Source organism: Rhinoderma darwinii (assembly GCF_050947455.1).
Source record: "Rhinoderma darwinii isolate aRhiDar2 chromosome 2 unlocalized genomic scaffold, aRhiDar2.hap1 SUPER_2_unloc_55, whole genome shotgun sequence".
In the NCBI taxonomy this organism is placed as follows: domain Eukaryota; kingdom Metazoa; phylum Chordata; class Amphibia; order Anura; family Rhinodermatidae; genus Rhinoderma; species Rhinoderma darwinii.
The window spans coordinates 1,106,815-1,126,017 of NW_027461724.1; the positions used below are offsets into that span (position 1 = coordinate 1,106,815).

Consider the following 19,203-nt stretch of genomic DNA (forward strand, 5'->3'; position numbering starts at 1 on the left):
CTGAAAGTGAATGTTTGCCTTTGCTTGGTGAGATTATGGATGGTGAAGTAAAGGATGTGGTGGGAAGTATGGCTAAAAATAAGTCTCCAGGGATCGATGGAATACCAGCTGATTTCTATGGGAAATATTGGGATATAATTGGGAAGGATGTTATTGATGTTATGAGAGTGTTGTTTTCTGGGACGAATATGTGTGATGTGATGAAGAAGGGTATGGTAGTTCTGTTGCATAAAAAAGGAGATAAGAGACGGTTAGAAAACTGGCGACCAATTACTTTGTTGAATACGGATTATAAAATTTTTGCCAAGCTGATTGCGAATCGTATGAGAGATGTGATTGGGTGTGTAATTGATGAGGATCAGGTATGTGCGGTACCGAAAAGGAAATTGCATGAGAATGTGGCGTTGGTGCGGGACATGCTTGAGGATTGTAAGGCTCGGAATAAGAAGGTGATTGTGTGTGCGTTAGATTTTGAGAAAGCGTTTGATCGTGTGGCGCATGTGTTTTTGTTTAAAGTGTTAGAGAGAATGGGTTTTCCGGTTCAGTTTGTGAGTTTGTTGAAAAATTTATATGCGAATGCAAAGAGTTGTGTGCAGGTGAATGGGTTTTTTTCAGAATCATTTAGTATTATGTCTGGTGTGCGACAGGGTTGTCCGTTGTCTCCCATCCTATTTATTTGTGCGATTGAACCATTGTTGCAAATGATTAGAAATGATAAGGTTGTGAAAGGTTTGGTGGTGCCAGGGTGTGATGGAAAGCGTGTGAAAGCTTTGGGATATATGGATGATATTTGTGTATTGTGTGATTCAGTGTATGATATGTCCAGAGTGAAGTTGATTGTAAATATGTTTTGTATTGCGTCTGCTTTTAAAATAAATTGGGGTAAGAGCAAATTTAAAATTTTTTTCAGCAATGAGCGGGTGAGTGATTCTGATATGGAACAGGTGAATGGTGTGAAAATTTTGGGTATTGTGTTTGATGATGAGCTGAAAGGGAAAGAAAGTTGGGATCAGTTGGGTGGTAGGATTGTGCGAAAGTTGAAAATGTGGAGAATGAGGGATCTTTCTTTTTCGGGGAAGGTTTTAATAGTCAAAAGCATTATTCTTCCTATGATTTTATATGTTGCTCTGGTTTTTCCTCCTGCTGTTGCTATGTTAAAAAAAGTGAATAGAGTTTTGTTCCTTTTTTTATGGGGGAGCGGGATTGAGAAGGCAAGGAGAGAAATTCTAATGAAAAGCAGACGTAATGGAGGCCTTGATTTCCCAAATTTGGAGATTTTCATTGGAATTAATTGTGTACGTTTTTTTGTAGAGCTTTTATTTAAGGAATCCAAGGCTTCCAGAATGTCTAAGTATCTAGCTGGAACGGTGATTCAGCGTCTAAGGTGGGAAAAACGTAATTTATGTAAACCAATTGCTTTTCAGTGCACAGGGTGGTATTTGTATGTTGAAAAATTTATTAAAAAGTTCCAGCTAGAGGATGTAAGAATGGAGAGATTTTTGAGTGAAAAGAATGTTGTGAGAAGTATGTGTATGAATAATGTGATGTGTTCTGTAAATGGTTTGAATTCGATGGAGTCTAGGTCTGTGTGGAAGAAGATTGTTACGTATGATGTGTCAAATAAGCAGAAAGATTTGTTATGGATGTCGGTACATGGAGTGTTGCCTGTAAGGAGTGTTCAGAAAAGAAGAGGTTTGGTTGCTTCTGAAAGGTGTCCGAGAGAAGGTTGTGGGGATGATGAGGATGTGAGTCATGTGTTTTGGTCGTGTAAGCATGCAAAGGATGTTTGGAAAAAGTTGAGTGGGTTGTGTGAAGAATTGACTGGTTTGAAGGTTTTGACGTATGAAATTGTCTTGTTTGGTTTGTGTAGTTTGGGTAGTGAAAAGGATAGAGTGTTGTGGATTTTCTTGACTTGTGTGAAAGAGGTATTGTGGAATACACGGAATTTGAATGTGTATAAAAGAGAAGTATTTGAGATGGAGGATGTGGTTAGTATGGTATTGGCTAAGTTGTATTTTTATTATAAATGGGATCTAGAAAAAGGTATGGATGCAGAAGGGATATGGCGAATGTTAAAATGGAGGTATTTAGTTTGAGGAATTTTGTTTGACTTATCTTGTATTTGATGGAAAAATAAAATAATGAACCAGAGTGATGAGATTTTTTGAAAAATAGAGAGGTGGTTTGAACAACTACAGTTCTCGGTTTTATTCAAAAAAACCTGAATGGTTTAATAAAAAAAAAAAAAAAAAAAAAAAAAAAAAATCTGTTCTTATCAGTTTAATATCTGATACGTCCCCTATCTGGGGACCATATATTAAATGGATTTTTAGAACAGGGAGATGGAAATAGAGCTTGCTCTGTCCACTCCACGCATTGACCTGGTATTGCAGTATTTCCAGGACCGGTGCACCCTTTCCTTATGTGTTTACTAAAATCAGATTCCAAAAGTGCTTTTTGTGTTTGCCATTGTTTTTGTCTTTCGGATGGGATCTCCCCTTTTAATCCCATTATTTCAACACCTGTTGGACAATGCATTTGTACAGTCATGTGTGATAATGAGCTAATTTATTAAATGCAATTAATTAATACATTGCCACCTCTTGTTTTGTGTCGTCTGTGTTTCTGTGTTTCCGGCATTTCACATTGGAACAGCTCATTCACCTTCCTTGTCTTCTCTCCGCCCTCCCTCCTAGGTAGGTTAAAGAGCTGCACCTGAGCCAGCCACTGATTGATGCAGCACCATAGTCAAATAGTGGAGTGGAGTAGGGGAACAGCAAACAGCCATTAAAGCAGCCAGCCCGCCCGCCCGCCCGTCACAATGGACCTACCTGTGTACACTAGATGGATGTGATGGAATGTACTGTGGTCCCTACATTTCAAGAAGAAGTAAGAATTGCAGTTGCAACAAACCCTTGCTTGCCTACAAAGAGAGCAGCAATTTGGATTTGTTACTATGTTACCTGGAAGAATAACAAACTGTGCAAGGATGGAGGTTGTAGGAGCAAGGAGAACAAGTTGTCTGTAAAGTTGGTGGATGCCTATTTTCCATTTTGCAGTCCCTTGTCTCCCTCTTGTGGCCTCCTGGAGGCAACTAGCTGTGCAAAAAAAAGACAGCCTGGGGGCCGGCTGTTGCAGTGTTGCCCTCTCAGGCAACACTGAGTGACTGACTGAGCCGCACCGTCTTATATAAAGTTCAGACGGAACTTTGCACGTGTCATAGTGGAGACCTCAGGAGCCAGAGCAAGCTTTCTGACATCATAATGGGACCTCAGAGATAAAAGCCTGGGCCCAGGCAGTTTTGGTCAGTGCTGCTCAGCAGGCAGCACTGGACTGGATTAAAGCTGATACAAGGTGTGAAAGGAGAAGGGGTGGCAGTGGGCATGCACTTACTGCTGCTGCTGCTGCTGCTGCCAGTGTTTGCACGGCAGGAGGGCATTTGGGCGTTGCCAGGAAGGCGTTTTTATGTCGATTCCTCCTCTTTCAGCACTGCATTGTGGTGCAAGCAAAAGAAGCAAATCCTGTCTTGCTTCCTCTCCGGCCTTTATTCACCTCCCGCTTAGTAGCTGTGAGTGTGTGTGAGCCTGCAGGGCCCCATGGAATTGCCTAGGAGTAGGCTGAATCGCTGCAAGGGGTGAACAGCAGTATTGGGCAGGCTCGGTCAACGCGTGGCCCGTTCGGGTTATCGCTTCTCGGCCTTTTGGCTAAGACCAAGTGTATTTATACAGGAGGTTTTTAGTCAGAAGGTGCTCAAGTACCCTCTCTCTCGGCCTCGGGGGATCGTCCAGGTTCGCCTGGACTTCACCCCCGTGCTGCTATTTGGGAGAGAGGCTTAGTCCTGAGCAACGAGTTGCGATCCCCCCAGCCCCTTGGTCTCTGTACGTCAAGGGGCGCAGCGAAAGCTGCGCGGTTCGACCTGGCCACGCTAATGGCAGGCGAACCCGATGCGGTGCCGGTATACGCCCGGCTGCGAAACTCTGCTAGAGTCATCTTGGCAGAGGGTGGAGGCGGTCCACGAGGTGTCAAGTTCCTCGTATACGAAATCCTCGAGAAGTTGCTGGCGGTCCGCAAGCATGAAATTTTGGCGATCCAGGATTACCCAAGGCGTGGAGTTTTTGACATAACTTTTGTTGGAGAAGGTATCCTCCGTGATGCTATGGACAAAGCTGAGAGGGAAAAAGTTCAACTCACGTCTTTGGGAGTCCAGGTAATAGAGCATGCTTTTGAGGTAACCAAACTCGTGGTGATTAAGATGTATTCCCCATATGTGAAGGACCAGGAAGTGGCAGCATTCTTAGCTGCCTACTTCAAGAACATCAAGCTTATGGGGAGAGTTATGAACGAGTGCGGTGTGTGGACCGTCAAGTGGAAGTACTTAGTGACTTTGATAAAGGACCCCTCCACCCAAAATACGAGACTCCCACCGGCTCGTTTTAAAATTGGAACAGTGAATGGCGACCTCTACTTCTCGGGGATGCCAAACTTCTGCAGGGCCTGCGGTACCTATGGGCATACCAGTTACAACTGCGATGTCACCTGCAGGAACTGCGGAAGCAAAGAGCACACAATTAGAGAATGCACAGGAGAAAAAAAATTTAACTTTTGTCAGAAAACTGGTCATCTGTATTTTTCTTGCCCCTATAGGTACCGAGGCGAAGAAGATGAGCAACCCGGAGCGCCCCCACGTGCTCCACCAGCGGACCAAACCCGTCCCCAGGGAGAGGAACAGACCAGCCACACGAAAGAGGAGAGAGGTACCTGGGCTTCAAAGGTGCGAGGGACTGGAGCCAAAACAGGTACCTCGCAGCCAGCAACCTTGGAGGATAAAGGGGAGCCCAGTGCGAAGGAAAAGCGGCAGACTAAGCGGAAGGCGGAAAAGGAGCAGGCCGGAAAAACTGAGGCATCCCAGAAGGCTGGTTGCTCAGGGGGTGCCGGGCCTGCTCCAAGCCCTGGGTCTCTGGCATCCTCGTCGGAGGAAGAGGACGAGGTGCCGGTGGGTCCCCGTAAAAAAGGGAGGCAAGCCAGAGTCAGTAGGGGGGAGACAGGGGAGGAGCAGATGGACACAACGGTGAAAAACGATGCGGCTCCTCCTAGAACCCCCTCCTCGCCGCGACTGGTGAGGAGGGCGGGCACTGTTCCCCCCGTGGAAACTGACACCCCACCTTGTGCGCAACCTCCCCCTCCAGAAGGGCCTGCACGGTCCCAGGGGGGAGGTGCGAGCCCCCTAGGGGACCCACCCGACCTAGACGGTCAACCGTTTGAGACCCAGGGAGATCCGAATGAGTTTGGGCTCCCCGTACGCAGAAGTTTGGTTGCTGGCGTTACCCTCAGCGAAGGTAGTTCCTCTCCTTCGTTCTCCCTCCTGACAAATGATTCGGACGGGGGCGGGTATCTGAGCCCAAGTGAGATATTTGGTATTGCTGGTGGAGAAAATGTGTGATTTTAAAATACCGCTACTATTTATTATTTTAAAATCAAATACGCATTCAAAACTCCACAATGTCTGAACTAAAGGGAATATCCCTCAACGTGAGGGGCGCCAAGTCTAAAGTAAGAAGGGTTGCTCTCTTCAATTTTTTATCTTGCCTGGCAGCCTCTGTTTTTTTCCTGCAGGAGTGCGGTATTCCCCATACGATGAAGTACACCAAATATAAAGAAGATTGGAAATATGGTCCATCCGTCTGGTCTGGATCAAACGAGTCCAGATCAGCAGGGGTCGCCATTCTATTTAAGGGAAACGTTTTAATTGATTTTATTCAAGAAATCTTACCAGGACGTATTTTATTGGTTAAGGCTTTTATTGACGGTGTGAAATGGCAGTTTTTAAATTTTTATGGCTCACCTGATAAAAATGAGAGGGCAGAAATGCTAGAAGTTTTACCTCTTTTTATTAACACAACTGAGCCTTTTATCCTCGCAGGTGATTTTAACTGTATCCTGAGAGGGGAACGCCGGCTTACAAGTGCTACAAGCAGAAATTACGATAAGACCTCTGGACTGCTCAAAAATATGGTGAGCGATTTTAATTTAAAAGATGTTTACAAAGAATGTAACAGGAGCAGTCCAGAGGAAGCCGGCGTTACCTGGAGCAACGCCACCTGTAGCTCCAGGATAGATTTTATATTTTGTAATGAGAACTTACTGCCTTTTAAATGTGAAGTTTTAACCAACGTGTTTTCAGATCATAGGCTTTTATCTTTTTATGTGAAGCGTGATCTTAATAATCTTATTTGTAAGAAGTCCTGGAAGATGAATGTTTCCCTTTTAGATGATCCACAGGTTTTAACCGATTTTATTGAATTTTACAAGAAAAGCAGGCGGGTGAGAGATACCAGAGCTCCCATCAGTGCATGGTGGGAGAAGATGAAAAGTAAAATAAAAGATTTTTTTATTAAAAAGAGTGTGGCAAAAGCCAAAATAAAATATGCTGTTTTTAATACACTAAACACCCGTCTGCAGACCCTGTACAAAATGCGAGACAATGAAATAGAAGTGGAAGCCGACATCACCGACCTCAAAAAGGAGATAGCCCAGTGCCTGGAGCAGAAAGGTAAAGAAATAATCTTTCGTTCAAAAATTCAAAACATAGAGGAGAACGAGACCTGCTCCAGGTACTTTTTTAAAAAAATCAACAACAAAAGGGCTGTCATCAAAAACATTGAAGGTGTGTCGGATGTACAGGGTCTTTTAAGTAAAGTTCATGAGTTTTATACTGACCTTTTTAATGTTAAGACTGTGGATCGTGATTTTATGCGTGACTCACTGAAGGAGATTACCACTGTTTTAGACCCTGTCTCCCAGAATTTTTTATTGCAGGACCTGACGGAGCAGGAGATTTTAGAAACAGTTAAAAGTTTTAAAGCAGGTAAAGTTCCTGGTCCGGACGGTATACCCAGTGAGTTTTATGTAAAATTTTATGATCTTTTAAAAGAAGATTTGTTTTTACTATACGCAGAAGTTTTTAAATCCAAGATGCTGCCTAAGTCCTGGCAGAAGGGTGAGGTCTCCCTATTATACAAGACGGGTGACATCGCAGTTTTAAAGAACTGGAGACCAATAACCCTTCTAAACAGCGACTACAAGATCATGGCTAAATTATGTGCGAACCGGATGAAAGCCATAATACCCCACATAATACATTCCAACCAAGTATGTGGGGTGCCAGGCCGCAGCATCTGGGACAATCTTAACCTTATTAAAGATGTGATTGAGGACACGAGGTCTAGGAAGAATAATTTAGCAATTTTATCAATAGACTTTGAAAAAGCTTTTGACCGTGTCTCTCACTTTTATTTGTTTAAGGTTTTAGAGCGTATGGGTATACCTGAAGGATTTTTATTATCCATCAAAGCCTTTTATAAAAATTGTACAAGTAAGATTTTAGTAAATGGTTTTAAGACACAGGACGTATTTTTAAACTCTGGGGTGAAGCAGGGGTGTCCCTTGTCCCCACTGCTTTTTATATGTGCGTTAGAGCCTCTATTATGCGCAATTCGCCGAGACAAGTTGATACGTGGAGTCCCCCTACCAGGGGGAGGCGGCATAGAGGCTAAAGCAGTGGGGTACATGGATGATGTAGCGGTTTTATGCAGGGACACCCGGTCGCTTCAGAGAGCCCTCAAGCAGATAGAGTTTTATTGCTGTGCTTCCAGTTTTAAGATAAACTTTAGCAAGAGTAGTATTTTAAGCATAGGAAGCATGGTTTTTAGTGACATACCAGTTCCTGTGTCGGATAATATTAAAATTTTAGGAGTCTCCTTCAGTGAGTACGACAATGGTTTTATCAGTTGGGACATGGTGGCGCAGAAAGTAAACAAGAAGATATGTATGTGGAATATGAGGAAGCTTACTATGGAGGGAAAAATTTTAATTATTAAAATGGTCATTTTACCCCTGCTTTTATATCTGAGTATGGTTTTCCCTCCTCCCACGGTTTTACTGAGAAAAATAACCAAAGCTTGTTTTACTTTCTTTTGGAGTTCCAGAATGGAGAAATTAAAGAGAGGAATCGTGATGAAGTCCAAACCAAAGGGTGGCAAAGACTTTCCAGATTTTAATAGGTTTCTTTTACTAAAATTTTTTAGCTTCTGTTTTAATTCCCTTTTTAAAGAGCACTATTGGTCGTTTTATTTACGTTATAATACAGGGTTTTTTATGCGAAGGTGTGGGTGGTTCCAGATTATTTTAACCTCACCTTATGCTTTTAATTTACCCCCACAATACGTAATTTTAGAAAAAATAGTTGCTTTATTTAAATTAAAAGGGAAGAGTATTAATGATCTTAAAAATAGCAAGAAGCTTTTAATCGACCTAAAAAGAGAGGATGCGGTCAGCAGAATAGACAATTTTAACGAAAAACGCAGTGGTTTTATCTGGAAAATGTCTAACATATTTTATCTCTTTAACACACAGAAGGACCTGGCCTGGAGCTGCATTCATCAATGTCTTCCATGCCGGGCATTCCAATACAGAAGAAGATTCGCGAGGTCTGCCGTCTGCCCGAGGGAAGGCTGCCAGGCTGAGGAGACAGTGCGTCATTTACTTTGGACATGTTACTTTGCACAACATTTTTGGAAAAAGATATTCCCTCTTATGGAAAAGATGGCAGACCTGAAGGACTTATGTTACGATGATATTTTATATGGACAATTTGGATGCCCGACCGCGAATCAGAAGACAATAGCATGGAAGACGATGAATTGCGCTAAAGAAGCTCTTTGGAAGGCCAGGAACATCCTTCTTTTTAAACACGACGTTTTAACAACGGATGATGTTTTAGGTCTTTGTTTTAGTGAGATGCATTTATATTATTTAATTGACAGGAAAGCAAATGCCACCCTTCTAAATAAATGGTTTGTGACTGACTGGAACTCCAATAAATAAAGATTTGCCACCATGTCCCCCTATAAATAATAATGTAATTTGATTTTACTATTGTAACAATGTGAAAATGTTTGACGTAATTGTAATGTTATTTATTGTAAAATTGAATTTTTTATTAATAAATCATTGACACCCCCGCGAGGGGGTAGCCAACTGAAAAAAAAATCTGTTCTTATCAGTTTAATATCTGATACGTCCCCTATCTGGGGACCATATATTAAATGGATTTTTAGAACAGGGAGATGGAAATAGAGCTTGCTCTGTCCACTCCACGCATTGACCTGGTATTGCAGTATTTCCAGGACCGGTGCACCCTTTCCTTATGTGTTTACTAAAATCAGATTCCAAAAGTGCTTTTTGTGTTTGCCATTGTTTTTGTCTTTCGGATGGGATCTCCCCTTTTAATCCCATTATTTCAACACCTGTTGGACAATGCATTTGTACAGTCATGTGTGATAATGAGCTAATTTATTAAATGCAATTAATTAATACATTGCCACCTCTTGTTTTGTGTCGTCTGTGTTTCTGTGTTTCCGGCATTTCACATTGGAACAGCTCATTCACCTTCCTTGTCTTCTCTCCGCCCTCCCTCCTAGGTAGGTTAAAGAGCTGCACCTGAGCCAGCCACTGATTGATGCAGCACCATAGTCAAATAGTGGAGTGGAGTAGGGGAACAGCAAACAGCCATTAAAGCAGCCAGCCCGCCCGCCCGCCCGTCACAATGGACCTACCTGTGTACACTAGATGGATGTGATGGAATGTACTGTGGTCCCTACATTTCAAGAAGAAGTAAGAATTTCAGTTGCAACAAACCCTTGCTTGCCTACAAAGAGAGCAGCAATTTGGATTTGTTACTATGTTACCTGGAAGAATAACAAACTGTGCAAGGATGGAGGTTGTAGGAGCAAGGAGAACAAGTTGTCTGTAAAGTTGGTGGATGCCTATTTTCCATTTTGCAGTCCCATGTCTCCCTCTTGTGGCCTCCTGGAGGCAACTAGCTGTGCAAAAAAAAGACAGCCTGGGGGCCGGCTGTTGCAGTGTTGCCCTCTCAGGCAACACTGAGTGACTGACTGAGCCGCACCGTCTTATATAAAGTTCAGACGGAACTTTGCACGTGTCATAGTGGAGACCTCAGGAGCCAGAGCCAGCTTTCTGACATCATAATGGGGCCTCAGAGATAAAAGCCTGGGCCCAGGCAGTGTTGGTCAGTGCTGCTCAGCAGGCAGCACTGGACTGGATTAAAGCTGATACAAGGTGTGAAAGGAGAAGGGGTGGCAGTGGGCATGCACTTACTGCTGCTGCTGCTGCCAGTGTTTGCACGGCAGGAGGGCATTTGCCCGTTGCCAGGAAGGCGTTTTTATGTCGATTCCTCCTCTTTCAGCACTGCATTGTGGTGCAAGCAAAAGAAGCAAATCCTGTCTTGCTTCCTCTCCGGCCTTTATTCACCTCCCGCTTAGTAGCTGTGAGTGTGTGTGAGCCTGCAGGGCCCCATGGAATTGCCTAGGAGTAGGCTGAATCGCTGCAAGGGGTGAACAGCAGTATTGGGCAGGCTCGGTCAACGCGCGGCCCGTTCGGGTTATCGCTTCTCGGCCTTCTGGCTGAGATCAAGTGTAGTTCTGATTACTTGTAGTCAGTGCTGCCTGGTCTTGGTTAGGAGGTGCTCAGGTACCCTCTCTCTCGGCCTCGGGGGATCGTCCAGGTTCGCCTGGACTTCACCCCCGTGCTGCTATTTGGGAGAGAGGCTTAGTCCTGAGCAACGGGTTGCGATCCACATACCCCTGTGTAGGCTTCGGCCGAAAAGGGGAGTTGCGCCCAAAGTTGCGCCTACTAAGGAGTAGCGTAACGATTTCAAAAAACCTTACTCACCATGGACGAGGATCCATGTGAGATACCGGCTTATGCCCGGATTAAAAACACAATTCGTGTAGTGCTATCGGAGGAGAAGGCGACGACCTGCGGCTTAAAATTCGTGGTGGAGACCGTACTTGTTGGTATCTTCAACATCCAGAAGAGAGAAATTTTGGCGGTGCAGGATTACCCAAGAAGGAGGACATACGACGTTACTTTCATACAGAATGGAGTATTCCGAGATCTGCTGGCGGCTTATACGGTAAAAAATGACCCGAGACTGGACGGTGTTGATTTTTATGAGCACGTTATGGACATCACTAAAATGATAGTTATAAAGATGTACTGCCCTTTTGCCGACTTAAAAGAAGTGATGTCCTTTTTATTCCCTTATTTTAAAACTGTGAAATGTATTGGCAAAGTAATGAACGAGGTTGGTGTATGGACCTCAAAGTGGAGATTCAATGTAACGTGTTATAAAGATGCCAATTTTACAGGAGGGATAATGTTGCCGCCAGCACATTTTAAAATAGGTGATATGGCCGGAGACTTTTATTTTTCAGGGATGCCTCCATTCTGTAGGAAGTGCCAAAAGTACGGTCACACCAAGGAGTCTTGTGACAGCACCTGTAGGAACTGCGGCAGCTCTGAGCACGAGACCAAAACTTGCCCTCTGGGGAAAAGGTGCCGTTTTTGCAGCCGAGTTGGTCACCTGTATGCTACTTGTCCCCACAGATCTAAAGAGTCGGAACAACCCGAGGACCGGCCAAGGCGTCCCGAGCGGCCCGCAGGCCAGATCACCCCTGTACAAGGAGAGGAACCCCAAGTAGGCGAGCAAGATGATATGGATACCTCCAGCAGACCCCCCCAAACAGGTGACCCTAAAGAGCAGAGGCGACAAAAACGCAGAGCCAGTGATCAGCGGACGAAAGAGCCCCCCCAGGAGACTGGGGCACAGGGTAGTTCGGATGAAGCTGATCCTACTGGCCTGCAAGAGATGCTGGGTCAGCCTGTACCTGAGGCAGAGGTCCCGGGCGGAGCGGCAGCTCTCACTAAGAGACGTAGGGCGTACTCGGAGGTGGCAGCGGGGGTGCCGATGGGAGTACCTGCCAGGTTGAAGGCAGGGAAACCAGCTGACGTGCCCCCGGAAGCGACAGCTAAAGGTCCCCCCCCTTCCAGACAGTTGGGGGATATAGGGACAGCTGCCTCCGAGGTAAGCGTGGTCCCTGAGACGTCAAGAAGCGCGATTCCTGCCCCTATAGAAGGGGAGGACGCTGCCAGAGATTGCCGAATTTTACCCGTTGAGTCCGTCTGGGACCCATTTTCAAGAAGTGCCTTAGGTGAGGGGGGTCAGCTGAGTGACGGGACTTCCTCTCAAACCTCATCGATGCGCACATTTGACTCGAGGAAAGATGATGATGAGAGCTCGAGTGGGGTGTCTGGCGACGCGGAGGACTGCTGAGGCCTCCTCGGGTAAGATAAAAATAGACTGTCTCTCTCCCTTTTCCTCATGGCTGAGTTATGTGGTCTTTCCTTTAATGTAAGAAGCGTGCACTCACAGACAAGAAGAGCTGCCCTTTTTAACTACCTTTCTGTTTTTACCGCCTCAGTGTTTTTCCTACAGGAATGCTGCATACCTCACCGCATGAATTATAAAAAATATGAGGAAGACTGGAGACTCGGACCTTCAGTGTGGTCCGGGTCTAATGAATCAAAAGCCGCAGGTGTCGCCATTTTATTCAAAGGGAACGTTTTAATTGATAGTTTTTATGAAATTTTACCAGGCAGAATTTTAATGGTCAAAGCTTTTATAAACGGTGTTAGATGGCAGTTTTTAAACTTTTATGGTTCTACAGACAAGAAGGAAAGAGCAAAAATGCTAGAAATTTTACCCCTTTTTATCAATGATTCAGAACCACTTATTTTAGCTGGTGATTTTAATTGTATTTTAAAGGGGGAACGCCGGTTCTCTAATTCAGTAAGTCGAAATTATGATAAAACCCCGTCTATTTTAAAAGATATTACAGTGGATTTTAAACTTACTGATGTTTTTAAAAAATGCAATAGGGATCTACCTGAAGAGGACGGCGTCACCTGGAGCAATGTAAACTGCAGCTCCAGGATTGATTTTATTTTTTGCTCTTATCAAATACTGCCTTTTAAATGTGATCTTAATTCTAACGTGTTTTCTGACCATAAACTTTTATATTTTAAAGTTAATTTGAACGATCAAAGGAGAACTCCGAAGAAAGCCTGGAAATTAAACGTATCCCTTTTAGAGGATCCGCAAATTTTATCCGATTTTATCACCTTTTATAAGGGCAGCAGACGGGTAAGACATCCCAATATGCTAATTGTTTCCTGGTGGGAAAAAATGAAAATAAAGATAAGAGATTTTTTTATTAAAGCTGGGATGAAGAAAGCAAAAGAAAAATTTGAATTTTATGCTAATTTAAATACCCGTCTGCAGACCCAATACAAGTTCAGAGAACAGGGTATGCATGTGGAGAAAGAGATCACCGAAATTAAAAAAGAAATCTCCCAGTGCCTGGAGCAGAGGGGAAAGGAGATAATCTTTCGCTCTAAGGTAAAACATCTTGAAGAAAATGAGACCTGCTCCAGGTACTTCTTCAAGAAAATAAATGATAAGCATACCCTGTTAAATGAGATAGATGGGGAAACAAATACCCAAAACATTTTAAAAAAGGTGCATGGTTTTTATGCGGATCTTTTTAATACAAAACATGTTGATGTTGATTTTATGAACGACTCATTGAAGGAGGTGGATGCTGTTTTAAATCCTGCTTCCCAAGTGTTTTTATTACAGGATATTACGGAACAGGAGATTTTAGAAACTACAAAGAGTTTTAAAACAGGTAAAGTCCCTGGCCCTGACGGTATACCTATAGAATTCTATGTTATATTTTATGGTATTTTAAAAGAGGATCTCCACCCCCTTTTTACCCAAGTTTTTAGAATAAAAGCCCTCCCGGGGTCCTGGAAGAAAGGCGAGGTGTCCCTGCTTTACAAAAAGGGGGACAAAACAGACATTAAAAATTGGAGGCCTATCACTTTGCTAAACTCTGACTACAAAGTAATGGCGAAGATATGTGCGAACAGATTAAAAGCAGTGATAGGCCAGATCATACACTCCAATCAGGTCTGTGGGATACCCGGGAGGAGTATATGGGATAATTTAAACCTTTTAAAAGATGTGATCAGTGACACGAAAGAGAGAGGAGGTAAAATGGCAATTGTATCTATAGATTTCGAGAAAGCCTTCGATAGAGTGTCACATTTTTATCTTTTTAAGGTTTTAGAAAAAATGGGTATACCGGAAGGTTTTTTACAGTCTCTGAAGGCCTTTTATTAAAATTGTACTAGCAAAATTTTAGTAAAGGGTTTTAAGACACAGGATGTCCTTTTAAATTCCGGAGTGAAGCAGGGGTGTCCCTTGTCCCCACTACTTTTTATTTGTGCGATCGAGCCTCTACTCTGCAGGTTAAGAAAGGATAAGCAGATAAGCGGAGTCCCCCTGCCGGGCGGAGGGGGACTAGAGGCTAAAGTGGTGGGGTACATGGACGATGTCGCGGTCCTTTGCAGGGACACCCTGTCATTACAGAAATCTTTTAAACAGATTTACCAATTCTGTTGCTCCTCCGGTTTTTTAGTCAATTTTAATAAAAGTAACATCTTAAATATCGGCAAAATGGTTTTAATGGACATTCCAGTCCCTGTGTCAGAGTCTGTACAAATTTTAGGAGTCTCCTTCAATGAGTCAAATAATGGTTTTACCAGTTGGGACTTGGTGGCACAAAAAGTCAATCAGAAAATTTGCATGTGGAACATGAGAAAGTTAACAATGGAGGGAAAGGTTTTAATTACAAAAATGGTGATTTTACCTATTTTATTATATTTAAGTATGGTATTCCCTCCCCCTGAGATTTTATTGAAAAAAATAATTAAAGCATGTTTCACATTTTTATGGAACTCCAGGATGGAAAAGCTCAGGAGAGAGAAGGTAATATTACCCAAACCAATGGGGGGGAAAGATTTCCCCGATATAAAAGCATTCCTTTTAATAAAATTTTTTACTTTATGTCTTAATGCAGTTTTTAAGGAACATTACTGGTCATATTTTATACGTTTTAACACAGGTTATTTTATGAGGAGGAACGGTTGGTTCTCCACGGTTTTAAGCTCCCCATATGCTTTTAACCTTTCTGGCCAGTATAAAATGTTAGAAAAAATTGTAAACCTTTTTAACTTAAAAGACAAAAATATTAACGAAGTAAAAAATAGTAAAGGAATTTTAAAAAAGATAAAAGAAAATGTTTTAGTAGCTCCCATCAGTAATTTTAATGAACAAAAATGTAAAGAAATATGGAAGATGGTGAGCGCTAAATATCTTTTTAACCCACAGAAAGATCTGGCCTGGAGCTGTGCCCACGAGTGTCTTCCATGCCGGGCATTCCAGCATCGAAGGGGACTGACCAACTCGGCTGCGTGTCCAAGGGGAGGATGTAGAGATGACGAGACAGTCTACCACCTATTCTGGGAATGTTTTTTCGCGAAATTGATATGGACAAGAATCCTCCCCTTGGTACAGAAGATTACAGGACTTCGGAGATACACAAGTGATGGCGTTTTATATGGATGCCTGGAATGCCCAACACAGACTCGAAAAATGATGGCATGGAAGATCACCAACTGCGTAAAAGCAGCTCTGTGGGCGGCCAGAAACATTTTATTATTTAAGTGTGAAGTTTTAGCTGTGGAAGATGTTTTAGCCATTTGTCTTAATGAAATGTACAAATATTTTCTTTTAGATAAAAAACTCTCTCCTGTTTTATGTAGAAAATGGTTTTTAAGTGAATGGAGTTCCATAATATGATGCCACCAAGTGCCCTTTTATAAATTGTTTTTATTTGACAATTTGTATTTATCTGTATTAAAAAAACCATGATTGTAAATTTATGTAAATTTTTGTTGAAATGTATTGATTTATTGTAAATTTGTTCAAAATTTTAAATAAACGGTTACCTCCTTTGTTGGGGTAGTCAACTCAAAAAAATCTGTTCTTATCAGTTTAATATCTGATACGTCCCCTATCTGGGGACCATATATTAAATGGATTTTTAGAACAGGGAGATGGAAATAGAGCTTGCTCTGTCCACTCCACGCATTGACCTGGTATTGCAGTATTTCCAGAAGAGGCTGGACGCAGCCTGCAGGGCTTAAGGGGAAGCCTCCATGACCTCCCTGGTAGGGAAAGGGTTAATAGGTAAGGGAGAGTTGGAGGGAGAGTGAGGAGGAGGGATAAGGAGGAGTCAGGGGGCCGTTGCTGGGCTTCCCGCTGTTTTTCGGCATTGAGCCGGAAGCAGCGGGAGAAGTAACACAGGGAGAGACAAGCTCCCCGTTGCCGCGCTCACTCAGTATGGCAGAGGCAGGGTTGTTAGAGCAGCTGCGTGCTGCTGCTGTGCACCACGGTCCCGGATGGCTGGAGGAGACCGTGGCTGCATTAGCAAGGATCCCGGACGCCGTGTTGCCACGTCAGGCACGGCGTTCGGGGTCTGTTGCAGGAGACGGGCTCCCCTCCCCCGGCCCCCTTCCTAGCATGGCGGCGGGGGGGGAGTCGACAACAACTGCTCCTGTCCGGAGCAGGCAGAGAGCGTTGCCGGGGGTGACGGCGATGCAGGCCGGGTCGACTCGTCCCTCCCGGCGGTCTCGACCTCCAGAGCGCCTCAGTCCTGAGGCGGTCCCGCGGACACGGCGTCGCAGAGGGAGCCCGATCACGGACGCTGCAGGCCAGGCAGCTGGGAGGACCGCCTCTTCCCAGGCCCTGCGTCCTGGCAGGAATCCCAAGCCGCGACGGGGTTCGGCGGTATGCAGGGAGTCGCAGGCCGGGCTCCCTGTCACCCCTCCCCCATCGGATGGAAGATTCGGAGGACAAGGTACGGCCGCCCCGCCTGGTGATGTTCCGGCCAGGGGGCAGGCTTCTTCAGGATCATCGAGACGGACGCCTAGATCTACAGCGACGTCGAGGCAGCAGGTCCGGTCGGAAGTCTGGGTTCCAGCGGTCGGGCGGCAGGTTGCCGGCCCATCGGTCAGCGCTTCATCATCTCCGTTCCGAAGATGTCGGTGGGATGGCCAGTCGTCTGCGAGAGAGGAGCTGGAGGAAGGTGAACTGGACGCGTATCGTCGAGGTCAGGATGGTCCGGCTGACGGGAACACAGCGCCTGTGCAGCCCGGTGAGTGTATAACTCCATCATTGTCATATCCAGCGATTTTTATGTCGGGTGTCGGCGGGGGGGTTGCTAGCGTCGCATCGGTGGCCGGTAGTGGCGCGGGCGGGCGTGATGGCGCGGGTCTGGGAGATTTAGTGGGTTGCTTGAGAAAGCTGGTCGGGCGCCTAGATAGGGCGGTGGCGCCGGTAGTCACGGAAGTATCCCCGGCGGTAGTTTGGGAGGGTCCCAGGGACGTGGGATTGTTACAAGCGCGGCCCGTGACGGCGGTTAGAGAGGCGGTCGCAGTGTCGGTACAGACCGAGGCGCAAAAAGATGGCGATCGGGTGCGTATTGATGATCGTGCTCGTGGGGAGGTGTATGTTTGTTTCGAAGGTCCGTTGGGGGCGCATTTAAAGCAGGAGGTGCGGGAGCGGATCTGGAAGGACGAATATGTTGAGATTTTTTCTCTCTTGCCGCTCGCTAAATTTAATTTAGATAAGAGCAAGCGGGACGAGAGTAAAAAGGACGAGGAGGAACGGCGGCGGTATAGGCTTATCCCGCAGACGTTCGTCAATTGGTCGCAGGCGTTCGCCATATTAGCCAGTGTGATAGGGGAAAAGGCGCCGGAAAATTGTTCGGCGTTGTTTTGTTATTTTGATGCCATTGGGGAGGCTCATAGGGCGTATGGGGGTCAGGCGTGGCTGCGATATGATGAGCAATTCCGTCAGCGGAAAGCGGTTCGGCCGGCGATTCGGTGGGACCAGAAGGATATTGCTCTCTGGTTACGGGTTACGGCTCCGGTTAGGCAGTCCTTTCCCGTGAGCGCCGGCCAAGGAGGCCAGTCTAGTCAGGTTGGACAAGGCGGCGGGGGAAAGGCGGGGTTTTGCTGGCAATTTAATGAAGGCCAGTGTAAGTTCGGGGCCACGTGCAAGTTCAAGCACGTGTGTTCCGAGTGTAATGGTGCATCACACGGGGCGGCAAAATGTATGCGTAAAAAGAGGTCAGGGAACCAGTCCTCCGCGGCTGGTCAAGGGGGTGTCACCGGTGAGGGTGGAAAAGATGGCCCCTTATCTAAATGAGTATCCGGATAGGGCGGCGGCTAAATTGCTTTACGAGGGGTTTTTGTGTGGGTTTTGTTATTCCTCCGCCTCCTTATGAGGTGCCGGTTACGCGGAGGAATTTAAAATCGGCTTACTTGCATGCCAAGGTCGTGTCGGACAAATTGTTAAAAGAAGTTTCGTTGGGTCGCATGTCGGGGCCTTTTGTTGATTCGCCAGTAAAAGATTTAGTTGTGTCCCCGTTGGGTATTGTTCCTAAGCGCGAGCCCGGAAAATTTCGTTTAATTCAACACTTATCGTATCCCAAGGGTTCGTCGGTAAAGGACGGGATAGATCACGAGTTGTGCTCCGTAGTTTATACCTCTTTCGATAAGGCGGTGGGTTTAGTGCGGGCTGCGGGCCCGGGCGCGCTGCTAGCAAAAACCGACATCGAGGCGGCGTTCAGGTTGTTGCCAGTTCATTCAGAAAGCCAACGGCTGTTGGGCTGTTTTTGGGAATGGGGCTTTTTATGTGGATCGGTGCCTTCCGATGGGGTGTTCCCTTTCTTGTGCATACTTCGAGGCGTTTAGTAGCTTCGTGGAGTGGGTAACGAGGGGAGTATCCGGGGTCGACTCGTTGATCCATTACTTAGATGATTTCTTGTGCGTGGGGCCGGGGGGTTCGCCGGTTTGCGGTAATTTGCTTTATGCACTACAGAAGGTGGCAAGGGATTTTGGGATCCCTTTGGCGCCAGAAAAAACGGAGGGCCCAGTAGCGACGATTTGTTTTTTGGGAATTGAAATAGATTCGGTGGCAATGGAGTGTCGTCTCCCTGCGGAGAAGCTGGGTGCTTTGAGGCTGGAGGTACGGCGGGCTTGTAGACCGAAGAAATTGACGCTGCGGGAACTTCAGTCGCTGCTGGGGAAGTTGAATTTCGCCTGCCGGATTATGCCAATGGGGAGGGTGTTTGGTAGACGGTTGGCGGCGGCAACGGCGGGAGTGCGTGCGCCGCATCATTTTGTGCGGCTCAAGGAGGAGCACCGAGCTGATCTTCAGGTTTGGGATGACTTCTTGGGCCAGTACAATGGTCGCTCGCTGTGGATGGCCCCAGCGCAGGATACGAGTGATTTGTATATTTTTACGGATGCGGCTGGGGCGGGCGGTTTTGGGGGCTTACGGCGGAGGTCCGTGGTGCGCAGGTCAATGGC

At 45.5% G+C, this 19,203-nt stretch overlaps 3 non-coding genes across 3 annotated transcripts; all 3 read left to right on the top strand.

The window, feature by feature from the left end:
• Positions 1–2,225: 2,225 nt before the first annotated feature.
• Positions 2,226–2,418, top strand: LOC142679678 (U2 spliceosomal RNA). Its single transcript, XR_012852861.1, has one exon. It is a non-coding gene; the product is annotated as a U2 spliceosomal RNA (small nuclear RNA).
• A 6,585-nt stretch (positions 2,419–9,003) lies between these two features.
• Positions 9,004–9,201, top strand: LOC142679693 (U2 spliceosomal RNA). Its single transcript, XR_012852873.1, has one exon. It is a non-coding gene; the product is annotated as a U2 spliceosomal RNA (small nuclear RNA).
• A 6,569-nt stretch (positions 9,202–15,770) lies between these two features.
• On the top strand, positions 15,771–15,963 carry LOC142679716 (U2 spliceosomal RNA). The gene has a single exon (XR_012852883.1). It is a non-coding gene; the product is annotated as a U2 spliceosomal RNA (small nuclear RNA).
• The last annotated feature ends 3,240 nt before the right edge of the window (positions 15,964–19,203 follow it).